Source organism: Diabrotica virgifera, chromosome 3, assembly GCF_917563875.1.
Source record: "Diabrotica virgifera virgifera chromosome 3, PGI_DIABVI_V3a".
NCBI lineage: Eukaryota > Metazoa > Arthropoda > Insecta > Coleoptera > Chrysomelidae > Diabrotica > Diabrotica virgifera.
The window spans coordinates 163,331,276-163,354,472 of NC_065445.1; the positions used below are offsets into that span (position 1 = coordinate 163,331,276).

The 23,197-nt window shown below is 33.5% G+C and overlaps 1 protein-coding gene and 1 long non-coding RNA gene across 5 annotated transcripts in view; one reads left to right on the plus strand and one right to left on the minus strand.

Moving 5' to 3' along the window:
* LOC126882197 (replication factor C subunit 2) overlaps positions 1-23,197 on the minus strand; it is a 238,026-nt gene that overhangs the window by 30,433 nt on the left and 184,396 nt on the right. The window lies entirely within an intron of this gene.
* Positions 19,920-23,197, plus strand: part of LOC126882202 (uncharacterized) — a 157,130-nt gene continuing 153,852 nt past the window's right edge. Inside the window, exons 1-3 of one of the 3 annotated variants that reach the window (XR_007697217.1) lie at positions 19,920-20,168; positions 20,884-21,041; positions 22,037-22,177. This is a non-coding gene — a long non-coding RNA (uncharacterized LOC126882202). Of the gene's footprint in view, positions 20,169-20,883; positions 21,042-22,036; positions 22,178-23,197 lie in introns of those variants that run through there. The other 2 variants (XR_007697216.1, XR_007697213.1) reach the window with 2 other exon arrangements.

Here is a 23,197-nt window from a genome sequence, read left to right on the forward strand (position 1 = left end):
TTAAATCCCAAGAAATGCCAGTTATTTCAAAGTAAAGTCAATTATTTAGGTCATATAGTCAGCAAAGAAGGAGTAGCCGTGGATAAAGGAAAAATCGATTCCATTAAGGAATGGCCTGAACCAACTGATAAACATCAAGTGAGAAGTTTTCTGGGACTATGTACTTACTACCGGAGGTTCATTAAGAAGTTTGCAGATATCGCTAAGCCATTAACGCGACTTACAGAGGAAGCAAGGGATTATTGCTGGGATGGAGACTGCCAAACGGCCTTTGAAACTTTGAAGAGGCATTTAATTACAGCGCCAATGTTAGGGTATCCACTGCCAGAAGGAGAGTTCATCTTAGATACGGATGCAAGTAATGTGGGAATTGGAGGAGTGCTGTCGCAGATCCAAGGAGGACAGGAACGAGTCCTTGGATATTTTAGTAAAGTGCTTTCAAAACCTGAACGAAATTATTGCGTCACGAGAAGAGAACTTCTAGCAGTAGTAAAATCAGTGGAACACTTCTATCAATACCTCTACGGAAGGAAGTTTCTAATCCGAACCGACCATGCCGCCCTTAAATGGTTAATGCAGTTTAAGAATCCAGAGGGTCAGATAGCCAGATGGATTGAACGACTTCAAGAATATGACTTCAAGATCGAGCATCGGGCCGGAGTTAGCCACAGGAACGCTGATTCTCTATCTAGAAGACCGTGTCCAGCAGAATGTTCCCATTGCAACAAAACAGAGTCAAAGGAAGCAGCAGTACTAAGAACAACAGTGGTCAACGACGAGTGGACGCCTACCAAGATCAAGGAAGAACAAGAAAAAGATCCAGTTTTACAGAAGATTCGAAAATGGAAAGAAGAAAATCGTCGACCATCTTGGCAAGAAATATCAAGCCTAAGCTCAGTAGTTAAGACGTATTGGGCCCAGTGGGACTCATTTATCTTGGAAGACAGCTTGCTTAAACGAGTAATAGAAAATGATGATGGTTCAGTGAGGAGAACACAGATGGTGATTCCAAAGAGCAGAGTAGCCGAAGTACTCCGTCAGTTACACGACAGTCCATCAGGAGGGCATTTTGGTGTAAAGAAGACCCTTCAGAGAATTCGGGAACGATTTTATTGGATGAATAGTTCTGACGATGTGAAGGACTGGTGTAAGAAATGTACTACCTGTGCTACAAGTAACGGACCCTACCGGAAAAGAAAGGCTCCTATGAGACAGTACAATGTTGGAAGTCCGTTTGAAAGAATAGCTTTGGATATTGCCGGGCCATTTCCAGAAAGTGACAATGGATGCAAATACATGTTGGTGATAATGGATTACTTCACGAAGTGGGTGGAGATCTACGCAATTCCAGACCAGAAGGCCGCCACTATTGCAGATGTGTTAATCAAAGACTGCATCAGCCGATTTGGAGTACCTCTGGAGATCCATAGTGACCAAGGAAGGAACTTTGAGAGCGATCTATTTCAAGGAATCTGTGATAAACTAGGCATGAAGAAGACAAGGACCACGGCCTATCACCCGCAATCGGATGGAATGGTGGAGCGTATGAATAGGACAGTCGGCAAGTATTTGACAAAGATGGTGTCCAATCATCAACGAGACTGGGACCAGTACCTTCCGTTCTTCGCAATGGCCTATAGATCTGCTGTTAATGAATCAACTGGCCAAACACCAGCAAAAGTCCTATTTGGACGTGAGATGCGTCTACCCTGTGATCTAGAGTTTGGATGTCGACCTGGAGAAGATGTTGCTGGTGAGGATTACGTGAATGAATTACGAAGAAGAATGGACGATATACATGAGTTGGTCCGGTCTAACCTTCAGATCGCTAGCGACCGCATGAAGAAACGATACGATACCCAAGCCGAGAGGGGATGTTTTAAGGAGAACGACAAAGTCTGGCTTTATAATCCAAAGAAGCGAACAGGTTGTTCTCCCAAGTTGCAGCAGTCCTGGGAGGGTCCGTACCTCATTGTCAAGAAAATCAATGACGTTATCTACCGAATAAGCAAGATTCCTAGGGGAAAGCCGATGATAGTCCACCATAACCGGTTGGCGCCGTACGAGGGAGACCACGACGTAGATGAAGAAGTGGAAGTCAACCAAATTCGAGGAATACCTGACCTTACCTTTGAAGAGTTCATGGGTGCCTACGGAGATACCGGTAAAGCAAGACATGGTGTTACCACTGAAGAAAAGCGAGATCTTCTCGCACTTCCCGATGACTATTCGCTGGCCCATACCATCCCGGCCAGTATCAAAGACGCACGAGGGTTGGCATCCGCCTTCCGAAGGAAGTTTGGTCGAGTTGCAGAACTTCAATGCCAACTGCCAGCTCCTGGCAAAGCATTGAAACTCCAAGATGCATCACGTTACCTATTCTATCTGGTAACAAAAGACACTGTCCGTGACCAACCTACCTACCAAGATGTATGGGATGCATTAATTCAATTGAGAGAGCACGTGTTGGAGTCCGACGTGCAAAAGTTAGCCATGCCAAAGTTAGAATGCAGCCAATTAGACTGGAGAGTTATCCGAAATATGGTAGAAGAAATTTTCCAAGACACCGAGGTCCAGGTGTTAGTCTGTTGCAATCCGCATAGTTACTGGTGCGGAGAGAAGACCGTCCCCTGTCACTTTTATACAACTGGGAGTTGTAAAAGAGGGTCCAGTTGCCGATACCAGCATCCAGTTCCAGTCCTGACAAGGTTCCAGGAGGAACCATCTTTTAAGGAGGGGGCAATGTGACGAATTTCTAACTGAGGCCGGACCTGCCCCTAGTAGTCAACAAACAACAGCGACACGTCATCGACGAGTAATGTCTCCGCTAATCCAGAAGTTTCCCCGATGATAGGCAGAGACATGTCTCAGGCATTCGAAATGTTCTCGAAGCAGAGCCGTATCTATATAAGAGGAGGATTTTTAAGCAGAGGGCAGTCAGTTAATATTTTACCATCGCGTGAATTATTGTAACGTGGCGATCGGGTTATTGAAATGTATATATTTTTTAAAGTAGATAAATAATATTTGTAAATGAATTAAATAAGTTAGAAAGTGTAACATAAATTAGATATTGTTGTAAACTTAAGTGTTAAATTGTAAGTGTTATAAATTAAACAATTTCAAGTAAGTCTTTTATTTATTTAATAATAATTAAAAGTCAATTCGCGTAACAATATGTTTTTTGTGTTAATATATTATTGTTTATATCCCAACAACGTTTAATTATTTATTAATACCTAAATCACTTAAATATTTTTCCACAACAGTAGGTATATAAAATCAAAGTCAATAGCCGTTAGCATCTATGCATGTATAACCACTAAAAAAGCTAGCTGGTTTCAACACTCTGGTGTCCAAATCTGTTAGTATTTGTAAATGTACTGTTTTTACAAGCCCTAACTGATTTCAACACCCTAGTGTCAACACACGCTAGCGTCTGTAAACGTACTGTTTTTCCAAACCCTAACTGGTTTCAACACCGTGGTGTCATCACGCGCTAGCATCTGTAAATGTACCGTTTCTCCAAACCCTAACTGATTTCAACACCCTGGTGTCTACACACGCAAGCATCTGTAAATATGCTGCCGGGCACCTCCTCTATATGGACGGTTTTTCAAACAAAAATAATTCGGCGATATATGAACCTGTACCCTTCAACTGACAACTGACACTCAACACCGGACGTTGACAGTAAAAATGATGTGCAAATTCGGATCTTCTTCTTCTTCTTCACCTCTTTAAACGCTTCTCTGTCTTTTGCAAAGTGAAATATCTGTTCAACACTGAGGTTAGTCCAATCTCTAATATTCCTCAGCCAAGATTTCTTCTTTCTTTCCAAACCTTTTTCCCCGCTACTCTTCCTTGCATGATGACGTGTAGCAGAGAGTATTTATAGTTACGAAGTATGTGGCCCAGATACGATGTTTTTCTTATTTTAATTGTGTTCATAAACTTCCTGCCATGTCCAATTCTTCTTAACACTTCTTCGTTTGAGACTTTTGCAGTCCAAGGAATTTTCAGAATACGCCTATACAGCCACATCTCGAATGCCTCCAATTTTTTTACGGATTGTGCTTTTAGAGTCCAAGCTTCTACCCCATATAGTAGTTGCGACCAAACATAACATTCGACGAACCTCAATCTAATGTCCATACTCAATTTCTTATTTGTAAACATTAACTTGAATTTTATAAATCCTTTTTGAGCTATTTCTATTCTCACCTTTATTTCCTCATCTTGATCTAATTGTGAGTTTATAATTGCTCCTAGGTATTTATACCTCTCGATTCTTTCTATCGGTTTACCTCCAATGTCAGATGTATGTTGTCAACAGGGTTTTTTGAGATCACCATTAATGTGGTTTTATTTATATTCATTGTTAGTCCCATCTTTTTGCTTTCTCTGTTAATGATATATAGGAGAATTTGTAAATTGTCTATATTCTCTGCCATGATTGCGGTATCGTCTGCAAATCTTATGTTATTAATGATGCTCCCTCCAATCCTTACACCTTCATTTCTTTCCCATAGTGCCTCCTGAAATATTAGTTGGGAGTACACATTGAATAATTGTGGCGACAGCACCCATCCGTGCACGACAGCACGTATCCGCAAATGTGGATAGTAAATATAAAATGAAGAACTTTTTCCAAATATTTTACGATATAAAACTACATTTTTTATTATTTATTAAGCTCAATATTCCTTGTTGGCCTAGGAATAAAACGTTTACATTTCTGATTACATTTTATTTTAGTCTTATAAATTTTATATAATTACAATTCAGTCCATTTATACAATCTTTCACCACCTACTTCCCTCTCCTTCAGTTCAATGCTAGTTGTTTCCATCTCTCAATGTTACTTTTCTTCAGGTCTTCGTACACACTGTCCTCCCATCTTTCTCTTGGCCTGCCTTTCCTTCTCTTTTGTTATGGTTGTTATGGTATTTGTAAGAGTAAGACGCGGTCCAGAGATAGGTAGTGATCATTATTTACTCGTGGCAACAATAAAAGACGAAGTAACAGAGGATCACAACGAAAGAGCAATAACAAAAGAATTTAGAACAATCAAATCATACAGATTAAGACACAAAACTTTAGCGAACAAATGTGTAAATGTTTTGAACGAAGAATTAGGAGGGAAAAATTGGGAAAACCTACAAGTGGAACAAATGTGGCAAACATTCAAAGACACAATTATAAAAACAGCAGAGAGAGTTTGTGGAATACACAAAAGCAACAGTAAACAGAAACTAACAGCATGGTGGACAGAGGAAATCAGAAGACACACGCGCAAGAAAAAGGAGATGTGGAGAAAATATCTTGGTAACCGAACAGAAGAAAATTATAAACAATATAGAGAGCAGCGGAAAAGAGTTAAAAATATAGTAGTAGCAGCAAAACAAAAGTCCTGGAAAGATTTTGGAGACAAATTAGAACACGATAGCAGTAGCAATCAGAAATTATTTTATAAGGTCATAAAAGGAATAAGAGGTAATAAACATAAATAAGTAACATCACTAAAAGATCAGAACGGAGATCTACTGACTGATGAAGTGAGCGTTATGAAAAGATGGAAAGAATATTTCCAGAAACTACTACAACACGAACCACACAGCACAAGTGAAGAAGATGAAGAAAGAACTGGCGAACAAGAAGTTGAATTTATACCAAACATTACAATGGATGAACTAACTGACGCGATTAGGAAGCTAAAAAATGGAAAGGCACCAGGTCATGATCAAATTACGGCGGAAATGATCAAAAACATGGGTGATATGGGACTACAAAAGTTAGTAGAACTATTTCAAATGATTTGGAGAGACGAACAAATACCTACAGACTGGGAGATTGGTCTGATTGTACCTATACATAAAAAGGGTGACAACAAGAATTGCAATAACTATAGAGGAATAACTCTGTTAAGTACAGTGATGAAAGTTTATGAGCTAATAGTAGAGAGTAGACTGAGAAAAATAATAGAACTAACTTTAGAAGAATCGCAAAGTGGTTTTAGACCTGGTAGATGTACACAAGATCACATTTTTACGTTAAACGATATAATAAATAAAAGATTATCTAGGAAGAAAAAAACGTACCTCAGTTTCCTTGATATGGAAAAAGCATTCGACAAAGTCCCTAGATCAAAAGTATGGAAAAGTCTGAAGAACAGAAACATACCAGGGAAGCTTATACAGGTAACTAAATCAATATACAGAGACACTAGAAACCGTGTGATAAGTAAAAATATGATATCTGACCAGTTCAGAACAACTGAAGGTGTAAGACAAGGGGGAAGCTTGAGCCCGTTACTATTTATTACTTTTATGGACGAAATAATAAAAGAAACAAAAACAAAAGTCAGACCATTACATATAGGGTATAGAAATCTGAAAAGCACGGAGATAGCAGATTGTACATTTGCCGACGATGTAGTAATTTTAGCAGCGACTGAAGACGAGCTACAAAGAAGCGTAAAAACATGGAACACAGTTTTAAAAAAGTATGGTATGACTATGAACAAAGAGAAATCGAAGGTAATGGTAATAGCTAAAGAAAGAGAGGATGTGCATGTCCAGGTGGATGATACAGAGATTAGACAGGTACAATCATTCGAGTACTTAGGAGTAACCATTGAAGAAACAGGCAGACAGGGAGCTGAGATCTTCAAAAGAATTGATAAAGTGAATAGACTGTACCGCGCAATAGGAAAAACAATTATTAACAAGAAAGAAGTATCGAAACATACGAAAATCAAGGTATTTAAGGCTATATACAGACCAGTACTTACATACGGATGTGAATCCTGGGTACTAAATAGACAACAGAAAAGTAAGATACAGGCAGCAGAAATGAGGTATCTACGCAGAGTTCAAGGAGTCACTAGAAGGGATAGGGTAAGAAATAACTACATAAGAGAAGAACTGAAAATCGAGACAATCATGGAGTATGTTGAAAAAAGACAATTAAGTTGGTGGGGTCATCTACAACGACTACAGAAAGAAGTACCAGTTAAAAAGATATGGGAAACGAAGGTGCAGGGAAAAAGAAGTAGAGGAAGACCGAGAGAGACATGGAACGAAGTGATCGCAAGGATTCTGGACAAAAAAGGAATAGCATGGAACGAAGCAAAGGCGATGGCACAGGACAGGAAACAATGGAAGAGATTTGTGCACTGTTAACAGAGCACATGTTAATACCTACACCCGAGAGGGTAGAAGGTTTAAAGATTATATATATATATATATATATATATATATATATATATATATATATATATATATATATATATATATATATATATATATATATGTCTTCATATCAAGGCGAGATCCGTTTGTATCATAAGCTATAAAAGATGAGATCCGTTTTGCAAGGCGAGATCCGATTTTGGATCTCACCTTGTATTCACGTGTATATAGTGACATCTCGATGTAACAATGGTTGGGGTACAAGGAAATCGATTTTTGTCTGGACCTCATTTTGCACCCCTTTTGGTGAATTTTATATTGCAGTGGTTCCACTAAATCCGCTGTAGAGGGCAGCGCGCGCGATCCGTTGTGTATATGCTAAATATATATTTTGCAGACAATCCGAGATCCGGTAAATTTGGAAACATCGCAAATGAATTTCACGGTCAGCTCTCTCACTCGGCTTATGTCTAGCTTGAATAAGAATAAAGAATATTTACATTATTTAAGGGCTCTGTCCAGAAAGGCGATTGTCAAATATCTCGAGACTAGACGGCATATCGAAAAAACTTTGGAATACTTTTTTAATGGTTTTTCAAAATCTATATACTTATGCAATAGCAGGGTTCTTATTCTGCCTGGGAAAGCGGTGGGTGTAGCAACTTTGAATTATCAACTGAAACCCTTTATTTTTAATTAAATAGTTGAAATTTAGAATTAAAAATACACAACCTTTGTTTGAATCGATAATAGCTTCTTTAATCCAGTCGGAAGAGCTTCAAAATCGTCGTTTTGATGACATTTTTAGGGTTTAGGGGTACCTCAGGTAGCTTAAAACGTAAGAAATAAATTTGAATAGTAACGGATTAAGCCAACACAGAGCCTATCGCAAATGTATACTTTTCATTAATGTTTATTGATAAACAAAGCTCCAATTCTATTTTACTTCAACTCATTTTAAGGCTATTTCAATAAACTAACCGGTTCTTTTTTCAGTTTTTTGGTAAAATATTGTAACTTATAGACGAAAATTCTTAAAATCGGCTATTTTTCATTTAAATTGTCAATAAATAATTAAATTGAAAAAAAATTGGTCAGATTTACATAAATTTTGTTATTCCGGCCATATAGAAACTAAAACAATTGTTACGTAGTTACACTGAGTGTCATAAAAACCGTGTATTTTTACTCATTGCTTTGAGCTATTTCACGCAAAATCGAGATATAAGTTGTATTTTTACATAAGTTATATTAACAGGATCGGTACGTATTTTCGGCTGCAATGCAATTCAAATGGGGATTCATTTTTTTTCGAATCCTGAGAAAACTAATAAGTATTTTTGAAAAATTTAAACGCAGAATGAAAGATCACGTTATTAGCGAGGGCCGAAAGTCCCTGAGAACTTCTATAATGTTTATTTTAATAAGTTACAGGGGTGAAAAACTAAGAGAAAATTTAGTGTGATTTTTAATTTCAAATATATCATTCAAAATAAACTTTTTATTTATTCTAAGGGACTTTCGGCCCTCGGTAATAATTTAGTCTTTCATTCTGCGTTTAAATTTTTCAAAAATATTTATTGGTTTTTTCAGGATTCGAAAAAAATAAACACAATGCCGTGGTAATATTTTCCAAATCTATCTTTGTCTTACAACGCACTCAGCCGAATATAATATTGTCAGCATATATTGTCCGTCAGACACTGACAATCAGTGACAATTTTAAATATTTGACATTGCATCGGGAATATGTTGAGTTATTGATTAAATATTATTGAAATATAGTGTATTTGATAAATAATTGATTTAAGACGTGAACTTAATAAAAAGTTATTTATTTTGTATTATTTGTGGAAGATCCAAGCAGAGAATACATCAGGATAATATATTCTGTGATCCAAGTATTTTGTTGTTAAAGATGTTCAAAATTGTAAGCGTTCCATAACAATATATTATTAAAAAATCACTTTAACACTTTTCCTCTTTTCTCGATTGAGTATTAGTCTTTGTTGTACAAATAAATTATTACAATCACTGAATACATAGTTAGTGAAAAAATTATCAAATTTATTGACTGAATTAATAATTTCCAATTATCAAAATAACAGTTATCCAAGAACATTCAAAACCCATCTCTTGAAATTAATAATGACATTTTCAAGTAGAATGACATTCTAGTAATGTTTACATATCCATACCAGTGTGAATTTTACTACGCGTAATTTGCCGTGTAAAGACAGAAAAAGTAGGGATACACGTAAAATATTTGCGAATTATGTACCCATAACCTTAACGTTAAACTGACTTAATTTATAGTTTTATAAGCAACAATTAAGTATAGCGAAATTTATAAAACCTTGTTTAAATTGTTTTACATGCTCTATAATGCGGTTATCTTAAATTTTGTTTTGAATGTTTTTCTTCTTACTGGTAGACAAAAAATGGCAAAATGTGCATTTTTGACATCAAATTGTTGATAACCAACATAGTTACTACTCAAAATATTTAAAAAAACTAACCGTCGGTATAACAGGTTGCCTGGCAACCAGATGCAGAAAAGTACCATAAATGTTTTCCACTTTTTAGCACTTTCTTTAAGTGAAATTTAAAATCATTTACCACCAATAACTTACACCCATGTTCACTCATTACGAAATCTGTTACAAGAATTTCAGCGATTTCAGCCATTTTTTCAAAATTTATTTGGATTTTCTCTAATAATCCTTCCAAAAGACAATACATAAATGATGAATACCTTTTACACCAACTTCAAGAAGGGTAATTTATACAGGTACATACCTGGAATTATTATATGGACCGTTCACTCTTGTTAGAGTATAGTTCGCTCAAATATCCTTTAAATATCTCTTTTAATCCATTTCACGCGATAAATTAGTCCGCTTTTCCTTTAGGTCGTAGTTCATAGGTTGTGATGTTTTTTTGCCTTCTCTACTATCTTCTTCCACTCCCTCCGGTCCTGAATCTTTTCTCTCCAGTTTGCAATTTCCATGTTTGATATATCGTCTAGCAGTTGATATTTTTGGTCTTCCTCTTGGTCTATTTTTTACTGGTTTCCAGTTCATTATCTTCCTGATCAGTTCTTCTACCCCTCTTCTTTGTGTGTGCCCAAACTATCTGAGCCTTTGTGCTTTAATGAATTTTACTATATCTTCTCCTTTATTTATATTTATTATTTCATGGTTCATCAGCTTTCTATATTCCCCTGTTTCTGTCTTTACTGGGCCATGTATTCTTCTCATAATTTTTCTCTCAATTATTCTTAACTTTTCTTCGACTTTTTTCGTAAGGCACATTACTTCTGCTCCATAGGCTATCACTGATCTGATTGCTGCTGTGTATATTTTTGATTTTGTTTTTTGCTCAGGTTTTTGTCCTTGAGTAATTGGTGATATTTCCAATATACTCTATTACCTGCTTTAATTCTTTCGTTTATCTCTATATTCCTTCCGTTTTTGCCGTCCACCATCATCCCCAGGTATTTGAAGCAATCTACTCTCTGGAATGTATTTTCACCTATCTTTATTTCTGTTATTCTGTTTACATTGTCTCGTTTGCTTATAAGATACTCGTATTTTGTTTTATTCTGATTGATTATTAATCCTCTCGTCTTTGCTTCTCTTACCAGGGTTAAAAGTGCCTCTTCTGGTCTTTTCTTATCTCGTGCTACCAGTCCCAGGTCATCTGCATATCCTATGATCTGTGTTGAGCTTTGAATGATTGTCTTTTTCAGCACTCTGTCACTAATTACTCCTTCTAGAGCGATATTAAATAGTGTCGTTTGTCGTTGACAGACTGTCTCCTTGTCTTACTTCAAGTTCTATTTTGATGTCATTTGTATCGCCCTCATTTGTTTTAACTTTTGCTGTTAAGTCTTTTATTGTCATTCTAGATAGTCTTATTAATTTTGCCGTTATCTCCATTTTTTTCATTTATTTTAATAATTGTTGTCTGTATATGCTGTCGAAGGCCTGATAGAAGTCGATGAATAGTATGTGTAATTCTATGTCATGTTCATAGCTTTTTTCAATTGTTTGTGTAAGTACGTGTATTGCATCTATTGTTGATCTTCCTTTTCTAAAACCCTGTTGGTATGGTCCTATAATTTTTTCTGTGTATTGAATTATGATATTTCTAGTCGGTTTCTTATAATTGTGGTCAATATCTTATACGTTGTATTTAGTAGCATAATTGGTCTGTAGTTGCAGCACTTAGTTGGATCTCCTTTCTTAAAGATTGGTGCGATGTGTCCGTTTTTCCATTCTATGGGCATGCTTTCGTCCTTCCAAATTGTAACCATTAACTTGTGCATTCGCTTCGTGAGCTCCTCTCCTCCGTTGATGATCAGTTCGTTGTTGATTTCATCTGGCCCTGGCGTTTTGTTTACTTTTAGTTGTTTTAATACCTCCATGAGTTCCTGATAAGTAGGTGCGCCTTCCTCTTCATCTCTGTTATCTCTTATATCCTCATCCTCTGAATATGCCTTATTGTCGTTTTTGTATAGGTCCGTGAAATGTTTTTCCCAATCTTTTTTGTTTATTTTTGTGACAGATTTTTTGGTACTGTATTGTTGTTTTATCTATTCGAACAATTTCTTGTTGTCTTTATTATTCGTTTCTAATTCTTGCATTTGTTCAAAGATCCATGTGTTGTTCTTTCTTCTATAGAGTTTCAATGCTTCTTGTTTTTCTTTTCTATATTGGTCCAGTTGTTCCTGTTCGGCACTTTGTAGCCATTTGTTTCTTGCGAGGTGCTTCAGTTGACTTTTTTGGTGACATTCTTCATCAAACCATTCTTTCGATTCTTTGTTTTTTGGAATCCTATTATTTTTTCTGCTGTCTCTGTTATGCTGTTCTTTATGTTTTTCCATTCTCCTTCTATTTCTCTATGCTCTTACTGACCCAATTTCTGTTCCAGTTGTTCTGTATATTGTTGCTTTGTTTCTTGCGTTTTCAGATTGGCTATATTCCATTTCCTCCTTTTTCCTTCCTTATGATTATTTGCTTTGATTATTTTCATCTTAAGTTTTGCTATCAACAATATGTGGTCAGTGCCTCCATTTGCCCCTCTATATGACCTTACGTCTTGTACTATTTGTGTCCACTTTTTCGAAATTAGAGTATGATTTATTTGGTTTCCATCCATTCTTCCTGGTATCATCCATGTTATTTTGTGTTCTTTTTTATGTTTATGCCCAGTACTAACTATATATGTGTTTGTTGCTACTGCTAGGTTGCAGATTTCTCCTCCATTATCATTCGTAGTTTCATGAATGGTTTCTTTGCCAGCTACATTACGATTATAGTCCTCCTTTCCGATCTTTGCATTAAAATCACCCAATATTATTAATATGTCATTCCTCGGAATATTTTCACAGGTTTCTTCCAGGATGTCGTATAATTCTGCTTTATCTTCTTGGTTTGCTTCTTCGGTGGGTGCATAGCAATTGACTATCGAGATGTTGGCTTGTTTATTTTCTTATGTAAGATATCCTTTCATTAACTGCTTTGAATTGTATCACTTTTTCCCTCATTTTTTTGTTCACCATAAATGCCGTACCATTCGTTCCCTGTTTGTTTTCTCCCGAATAATACATGCTAAAGTTTTTCTTCTCAATTTTTCCTTCTTTCTTCCGTCGTATTTCCTGTAGGGCTAGGATTTCTAGTTGGTATTTTTTCATTTCAAGAGCTATTTCTTGCATCTTACCTACTGCCAGCATGGTTCTAATATTCCAAGATCCCATTCTAATGGGTTTTGTTCTTTTCTTCTTATTGAGATTATTTCTTTATTTTGTGTGCGTTATTTTGTTTTCGTTAACCGTTTGCATTTCCGAGTTTTTTTTTGCCATGTCAATATCATATTTCAGTCGCTGTTCTTCGTTTATTAGTTTTTTGAATTTTCTATCAGCTGTTCTCTCTCTTCGTCCCATATCTAGATTTTGCCATTCACTATTAATTTTTTGTAGCCGATTTTCGTTTGCTTACCTTTGCTTCTTTCGTCCTTTGCTATTTTAGTTATTTCCTTTTGTATTTCTTTTTCTTTGGATGTCCAATCGTTGTTTATATAGATACGATCTTTATGCTGTTTTAGTTTACGTTTCTTGTTTAGGATTTCCATTTTATCCGTGAGGGCTTCTGTTTCTATTGCGCATACTGTTTCTCCTATTTTTTTTGCACTTCTTAGTTTTATTTGTATTTGCAACTCTTGGGCTATGAAATTTTCCATTTCTTCTTTTAATTTCTTATAATCATTTGTTTCTACTTTCAACCCAGTTACGATCAAGCTTTTCTTTTTGCTAAATTTCTCCAGTTGCTCCATTCTTTCATGTAGCTGTTTTACTTATTTTTTTAGTTTTTGATTCTCTGCTTTTACATCCATTAACTCTTTATTGGTTTGTTGTTATTCTTTCCTTATTTGTTTTATTTCCTGAAGCATTTCATCGTTTTTATTCATTAGCTCTTTCATTATTGTAATCATAACATTTTCCATGTCTTCCTTGTTTTCGTTGCCTGCTTTGCTTGGTGACCGTTTTTTAATTTCACTTCTATTAAAACAATCATCCAAGTTTTCTCTTTTGCGATTCGTTTCATCATCGGTTTCACTTTCTGTGCCATTTTTTCCATTTTCTAGGAGTGCAGCGCTAAATACCTGGAAAACCGATGTTAGATTATCAACAATACTTAAAAAATTAAAGTTACCAATTCACCGGTAGTTAATGGGTTATCTAAAAATTACCTGCGCACCAGAGTTGCCAGTTGGCCTGTAATTAGGATGGGGGATTAAAATAGATACGAATTCACCGGGACCTGGAAATATGCACACCCTGATATTCTAGTTACCTAAGCTCGTCCGATTGGCGCATGACGTCAGCAACAGAGTAAAGCATAGTCCCGTGTATGCGTTCGTAATACGAACGCGAATGAAATTTGAGAATAGTACAAATGAATGAATTATGACTAAAAGAAACTAAGTGATTTTTATAGTTTAGAGGAAAATTATTAAACTATTTACTTTTATTTAAATTGATTTTCAGTTATTTGTAAAGTTCCCAGTTTCTTGATTATATTGGTATCCGGAAAATAAAAATATTCATATAATCGATATCTAATAAAATTATTATATTTCGTTAGTTGGCAAAAATTGATTAGTGGCCTACACATTAGTAAATATAATTTTTACCAAGGGGAAGAAAAGCCCCAAAATAAAACCATAAATTTAATGGATTGATAAAAAAACAAAATTTTTTACTTTTTAAATAATGTATTTCATCAGATTTAAGTAAGAGGCTTGGAAAAGACAAAAATAAGTTTTACAGTTTTCATGCCATGCACTTTATTTAAATTTTGTGCATGTGAAATGGATGTACATACAGCAACTATGTAGCAGTTTTCATAATTTTTCTTTTACGCAATGTCAGGTTGTTAAGAGACTTGTTTAATTCTTTAATTCGGAAGTACATCCGTGACCTAAAAAATAACTTGTTCGCTTTGTTAGAACAGTCTACAGTTACACTTTTGGACATAAGGTTTTCTAAATAATTTTTAGTTACCAAAATGGAATCACCATTCATGTGGAAGGAAAAATTGTCTCCAGTTACTTAATATATGACAAGAAAGTGTCTGATGGTTTACATAAACCACACTTACTCAGATGATCAACCCACGTGTACGTTGAAACATCTTCGGATTGAATACTGGAGTCCTTCAATTTATGGCAGATATAACCAGCCAAATTCTCCAAACCATCATACTCGAGGTCACTAATGTTTTTTCATTCTGACTCTCATTGAGAACTTAAAAATCCACAACTGTTTCGTTGTTAGAATCCAGCCTTTGGATCAATTGTCCAGAAATTGGTAAATCTGGGATGTCGTCTGTTTAAACGTTCGAAAATTCGTTCCGTTGTCTTTCCTACCCGTATATAACTTTTATAAAATATAATAAACCGTTTTGTAAACACTTTAAAAAAATTTTAATGGGTTTTCCCCGAAAAGAGCTTCATTTTTTGGTACTATGTATCACGTTAAAATATTTGATTTGGAATTTGAAGGATAAGATCTTCTTTTTTATGAGCTACAAATTTACTTTTACTGGTTCTATAGACTAAGAATATACCATCATTTTTTCGTTTTTTTTTATATGCTACATTTTTTCCAAGAACATTTTTTCGATAAAATACTTACTTTTTGAGTATTTGCGAAAAACGTGTTTTTTTTTTTGTTGAAAAGTAAACATTTTTAGTCGCAAGTGACTCTAGTACCTACCACTGAATTAACCTAGTACCTAAGTTTAAAAAACTCTATAGAGCAAAAGTTGCTTAAAGTTAGTCAGATCTGTTTCCGGACTTATTTTAAACGTATATTTTTTCACCCTCCAAGTAAAAGCAATCAACGGCACAAATTCAACTTTGAAGTGGGGGATGGGTAGAATCTAAATCCAAATTTTCATGCAATTAGGAGTTGACCCTGAAAATGATGTGTGTTTCTTTTTATCTTTCAAATCATTTCACTTAAAATCATTTTTTAACTACCAAATAATAATTACATATTGAGTTATTTTATTTTTTAAACTTTAATAATAATTATAAAAATTTTTACTTTCTTGTAATGTATTTTTAAAACAAGCAATCATTTAAATAATTATTTTGTAACAATTTGTATTATTTAAGAATATCATAATTACATTCTGGTTTCGTAGTAAGTGTTTTTTTAAGAATATTAATGTATAGTTTTAAAATATTGTATTGCAAATAATTATCATTATTAAATGGTTATTATTTGTGAAGTATTATTTTTCTTTTTTCACACCCTTATGTATGTAACAAAACTAAGGGACTTTCTGAAAGGTAAATCGTAGACGTTAAAGACACAAAAGAAGCGATACTTAAAAGTTACATAAAGAAATCGAGACAACGCTGTTGGTGCCGTCATTGACTCCGCCCGCTATATATCTGTATATCGTGGGAAATATACAATACAACACGAGCTCCAATCGCTCGACTAATACTCTTTAGAGCTGGCATCAGTGTGTGATCTCGCGTTGATCGGTAAATATCTAAAATTTCGTATATAAGTCCTCCCCTTTACTTTTCAGCTACGGATCTCGTTTCGCTGTAAATTTATCAGAAAAATTTAAGTACAAAAATCTTTTCCCCTCTAAGTGTGCCATGATTAATATGTTAATTATAAAGATAGTTATGAACAATATACTCCAATAATTAATTTCCTATTGGTGGATCTCGGGTTGTCCTCGATTTAGTCGGATCTCGCCTTGATATGAAGACGTATATATATATATATATATATATATATATATATATATATATATATATATATATATATATATATATATATTGTTATGGTCTACGTAAGAGTACCATTTTGGCATTCTTTTACTTCTCATTATTTCGATTTGCCAAAAATATTATTCTCTGTGCTTTGATCGTCATCGTTATCGTTGGCTCTTTATACAGTTCTTCCAGTTCTTTATTGGTTCTTCTTCTCCACTGATCTATTTTCGCACCTCCATATTATATTGCTCTTAGCATTTTTCTCTGCAATCTTTCTAAAAGGTCTGTTTCTGACTTTTCAGCACCCATGTTTCGCATGCTTTGCGTATGATACTGTAGGTCATTTTTTATCGTTTCAAATTGATACATAGCCCGATCAAAGAACAATCTGACCCAAAAAAAATAAAGGAAGGATGAAAATTTGGGAATAGGTAGTTGAAATTGTCTATTATTATATAAGAAAAAGTTAACTACTCTACACACCCTCCATTTTACAAAAATGGAGGGGAGTACCCCTTCTCGGAGGTGAACAATATAGAGATATTTGCGAGTGAATATATTCATTTTTAACAACAAAAAACATGTTTTAGACGGTTTTTCGCAAATAACTCAAAAAGTAAGTATTTTATCGAAGAAGATATTCTTAGTAAAAATATAGCTTATAATAGTGAAAAGAATGGAGTACGCATGAAATCTGTATACCCAGTAGAAGCGGAGTTGTAACTAATGAAAAGTAAGTCCTTATTCGTCCAATTCCAAATCGAATATTTTAAAGTGAAATAACCAAAAAACGGAGAACTTTTAGGGGAAAACTTATTAAAAATTTTTTTAAAGTGTTTAAAAACAGGTTTATTTTTGTTTTTTTTTTAACTTCTAACATTAAAAGTAAGTGAGTTACGCTCAAAATATTTTTGCTCCCTTTTATATTTTGGTAAAAACAATCGCGAAAATCACCCCCTAATTAGCATCCCAAATAAAATGAATCGTTACTGCTTCACAAGGTATTTTGTTTATGTATTCTTTATAATGATCTATAAGTTTTATTGGTTCAAACTGTTCAATTTTGAAAAAAATTGGTTTTAAAATAAAAAATTTTTTCTGATTTTGAAAAAATCCTTTTTTTTTCAAAATAACTGAAAAATTATTAGTAATACCAAAAACCTCAAACAGTAATAAAATGTACGTTTTGAGTTCTGATTATTTTGGATTTTTTGTTTTCCTGGTAGACAAAAATTGGTTATGCTAAGACTGTTCAAAATTTGCATACACTCGTGATTAGTGACTTGTTCAAGCCATTTTAACTAAAGCCATTTCAAAAAGAAGCACTTTGAACCGATGAAACTTACAGATCATATAAAGAATACATAAGAAAAGTAAAGTGTGAAGCGGTAACGATTAAATTTATTTGAGATGCTAATTAGGGGGTGATTTTCGCGATTTTTATACCAAAAAATAAAAAGAGTTGAGCCCTTTTATTTGCGTAACAATATTTTGAGCGTAACTCACTTATTTTTAACGTTGAAAGTTCTTTTAAAAAACAAAAATAAACCTTTTTTTAAACACTTTAAAAAAGTTGTAATTAATTTTCCCTGAAAAGTGCTCCGTTTTTTGGTTTTTTGGTTATTTCACGTCGAAACATTTGATTTGAAATTTGACGAAGAAGGACCTACTCCTCATTAGCTACAACTCTGCTTCTACTGGTTCAACAGACTTCATATGTACACCATTTGTTTCACTTTTTTATAAGCTATATTTTCGCTAAGAATACATTTTCGATAAAATACTTACTTTTTGAGTTACTTGCGAAAAACCGTTCATAAGCATAAAAATGAACATATTCACTTGCAAATAACTCGAAAAGTATAGACTTAGTGAAAAAACTCTATAGAACAAAAGTTGCTTAAAATTAGTTATTTTATCCAATTCCGGACTTATTTTGAATGTATATTTTCAACCCCAAGAAGGGTGTATTCCCCTCCATTTTTGTAAAATGGAGGAGATGTAGAATTGTAAACATTTTCTTATATAATAATAGACAATTTCAACTACCTATTCCCAAATTTTCATCCTTAATTTATTTTTTGGAGGTTTTCGATAAGTTTTGTATTCCTTGATCGGGCTAACAGATCTTTACACGAGCGATATTTGATATTAGGTATGAATACTGTTTACGCTATATTAATTATGTAATACAAATCTGTTCACATCTTTTAACTGTTAGCAACGCAAGCAAAATTTTAATGTGTATGTCGATCCATGAAAGAATTGCTGACCCCATTATTACTCTGATAATAAATACCTCGATAAATTTTTGTGTTTTGACTGAAATATATTTGGGTTCAATAGACGTCATTGTATTAATTTGTAGGTCTTAGCGTTTTGGTTAAAATTTCGTAAATTATTTTCGGATTAAATTTCACAATAAATTTTGTGCATGATCTGAGCCATCAACCTACATGTACATATAATTAAAGTAACTGAAATAATTTTAGTTATTAAAGTTATTAAAAATTGTAAATTAACATATTCATTGTTGTTCTGAAGCTATTTCCTTGTGGCATTTTTATATTTGTCGTTGTCAAAATACAAAATATTACTCTAGTAATACATTGTTACTCTAGTAATATTTATTTTGATGATACCCGACTTGGGCGTCGAAACGTTAATGAAATAATTTTTTTTAGTAAAATTGTGGCTTATTTCTCATTAAAAATAATTAATTATATCATATTTATTTTTCCCTTAAACGGACACCTGCCTTAAACGGACAGTTTCGTTCCATGTCTCTCTCGGTCTTCCTCTACTTCTTTTTCCCTGCACCTTCGTTTCCCATATCTTTTTAACTGGTACCCTAACAACACACAACATTCCAGGAATGTACTACCAAAGTTCTATCAATATTTGAATGTCCTGGACATTTAGGGAACATTCGGTGAACATCTGTTTAAATTATTCCTGGAATGTTACCATAAGACATTCTGTGAACATACTACCAATGTTCCTATATTTTAAGTTGCGAAATAATACATACGTGTAACAGATACAACATTACTTATAACATACCAGACAAACTAAGTGACATTTTAGGCCTACAGTGCAATAATATGTCAAATTTAAAGAGTTTCCCAAGTTCAATTAATACAATATTATAAACATACAAATGTAATAAAAATTATTGTTCGCGAATATTCAATTTGGAATGCGATTTTGTTAATAAAAAAATACTTATAACTTATGCAAAACCCAAGAGAGGCATTATTTATATTTATTTCTTTTGCGTTCATTTTCAAATTCGCCGTGCATATATTTTTGTGCATGGCGCTTGAGAGGGCATCACGTGACTAAAAACGACCAACCAACGACCTCGCTTCGGCCATCTTGGCATCTTCATTTCATCTCATCTTGGCCACCTTGCCCGGCCTTGCCTTGCCGTGGATCGTTGTTTGTATTATTTGTGCTTTTTAAGAATATTTTTTTAATTCGGATACTTTTATAATAGCTTTAATAGTATTATTAACATAGTGCATAAAATGGTGTCCTGTTTTTAACGCAGTTGGAGTAGCAGAAACAAATGTAGATAAAAAAATCTGCAGGAATAACGTTTCAATTATGACAGAAGCTCGAAACAAATGACTGTGAATTAGTGTGAATGAAAAGCCCTATTAAAAGGTTAGTATGCAAATATGTAAACGAAGGCAAGCCCTGTATTTCAGAAAATAAATTAATACTATTAATACCCTAATAATACTATTCATAAAAAATCTTTTAAGTAACGTAGATATAAGTGAATAAAAGGCATACATCAGAAGAATTTTTATTTTATAAGTTAATAATTGGTCATATCCATTTATTATTTTAATAATAATTGTGAATAAGCCACAAACTTCGCTTATTCCTAACTAAAATAGTAAATAGAGATAATAACAAAAGGATTTGTAAAACTAAAATAATTCTTTTTGCGTTTTTGCTAATGTATGCGTTTATAAATAGGATGGTAGACCACACACTATAATATGCAGTACCAACTAATGAATACACATAATATTATAGTCGATTTGCTAAACTCAGTCTCAGTACTACAGACTCTCAGACACAACTGGCTAGTGATTTTAGTAAATAATTTTGCCAATTTGGTAAAATTGGCAAAAAAAAATAATAACTAAATAGTTAATAATTACTGTAATTTTGGCAAAATTGGCCAAAAACAAAAAAAATTACCTACTAAAATCACTAGCCAGTTGTGTCTGAGTTTGGGGAACCGACTATACTAATAAACAATTTCTAAGCTGTTTTATAATATTTTGTGAGTTCATTAATCATATTTTTTATTTAAAACTAAAATTTGTTAATAATGCTTAGTAATGCATATATTTTGTATTTTTAGCTTTCCAGAAGATCCTGCGAAGAAGACATGAAGTATAGATCAGATTTGTTAATAGAGGAGTATGTTCAAAACACTTTTTAGAAAAAGATATTGACAGAACTTCACTTTCATCTGTTCGTTTGAGAGACTGTGCTGTTCCAATAGCTTATGTCACACAGGTATATGCATAACCTAATTAATAATATAGTCCGTACAATATAGATACTGTTGTAATTCATTATCTACATCGGAGATCTAAGTTGAGATTGTTGCCCAACTACAAAAAATTTTTGAATTCATTTTAAGTCAAATATATCACATAATTATTGCGAAGTAGATTATACAACAAAACAGATTAATATTCAATGTGAATAAATAAAAACATCAGAAATAGAAAACAAGAATTAAGGTATAATCTTATGTTACAGTTATTAAGGTACCAAGGGTATTATAAGAATAATAACGCTTGAGGTCAATGGTGTTTTTAACAAGGGTCTTCGGCCCGAGGGATATACGTTGACCGAAAGCGTTATTATTATAATACCTGTGGTGCCTTCAACGTTTAATGTCCGACTAAATTATTCTTTATATGCGAAAAATTTGAATGAATTTTGAATTGATTAGTTTTTAAATAAGTACATTTACCAGTAACAGTAGTAACGTAATTGTGGTAACCATAGTTTTACTTAGGTTGATATTTGTCAACTTGACAGTATCTAAGTCGTTATTTAAATTTAATGCCCAAGGGCGTTATATCGTACTTAACAGACTTCGAAATGTCATTATTTGTCAAATAATGTACCAGTAGGACATTAAAGTAAATAATAAAAACAATAAATATAATGAATACTAAATACTTATTTGTTTGTGAAAAATCTATTTATTTGTGGCTTTTTTGTAATTAACTATTCTAATGGGGAAATAAGCCACAATTTACTTGAAAAAATAATTTTATTAAGGTTTCTACTTCCACATTGGATGCCGTTGTCAAAATACAAAATGTTCGTTATTATTATTTTATTTATTAAATATTATTTATTATTTATTTAAATATTATTTAATATTTATTTTTTTATTATTATTATTTATGCGTATTATTACCTGTAAATAATATTTCTTCTGATTGTTAATTGTAAAGGATAGAAAAATTACCTTTTAATTTATTTTCTTTTAGAATCAGCTGAGAGAAGTGGTCTACAAAAAACCAGAAAGGAAACGGAATATGTGGCTACGAAAAGGAAAAGAAAGGTTTACAAAGCAAATGTGACACATTTTTTTATAATATTTAAGAATGTCAGTAAATTACATTAAAAAATGTATGTAAAGATTTTTTGCAATAAAAATGTTTATATTTATCAAGGATGTATTATTTGGTATGGCCACATATCGTCAGTGATGTGACAATACCTCCTATCTGTTTTTTTCAAGAGATTTGTAAGATAGACTAAAAACTTGTTTCGGCCACCTCCTGTTTTCATATATTTTTTGACTTGTTTTGCAGTACATTCAACTATCTATTTACTACAAAAAAAGTCAGAATACGTACGAAAACAGAAAGTGACCTTAAAAAATGTTTTTCGTCTCCTGCAAACCTCATGAAAAAACATATAGGAGGTATTGTCACATTACTGACGATATATTTCAGTGAATGTCTAAAAAATATACTGTGAATGTTCAAAGAACGTTCGTAGACATTCATGGAATGTTCTAACAACACATTCAGTCTAAAAATATACTGTGAATGTCCAAAGAACATTCATGGAATGTTCCAACAAGACATTCAGTCTAAAAAATAGACTGTGAATGTCCAAAGAACATTCGTAGACATTCATGGAATGTTCCAACAGAACATTCTAAGAATATTTAAAATGCTGACACAGCACTTTCCTGGGACTTTCCAGGGACATTCGTGTGCATTTGGGGACATTCCAGGAATGTTTTCAATGTCCTGTGTGTACATTCTAGGAACATTCATGGAATGCTTTGTGTTATTAGGGTACTTCTTTCTGTAGTCGTTGTAGATGACCCCACCAACTTAATTGTCTTTTTTCAACATACTCCATCATTGTCTCGATTTTCAGTTCTTCTCTTATGTAGTTATTTCTTACCCTATCCCTTCTAGTGACTCCTTGAACTCTGCGTAGATACCTCATTTCTGCTGCCTGTATCTTACTTTTCTGTTGTCTATTTAGTACCCAGGATTCACATCCGTATGTAAGTACTGGTCTGTATATAGCCTTAAATACCTTGATTTTCGTATGTTTCGATACTTCTTTCTTGTTAATAATTGTTTTTCCTATTGCGCGGTACAGTCTATTCACTTTATCAATTCTTT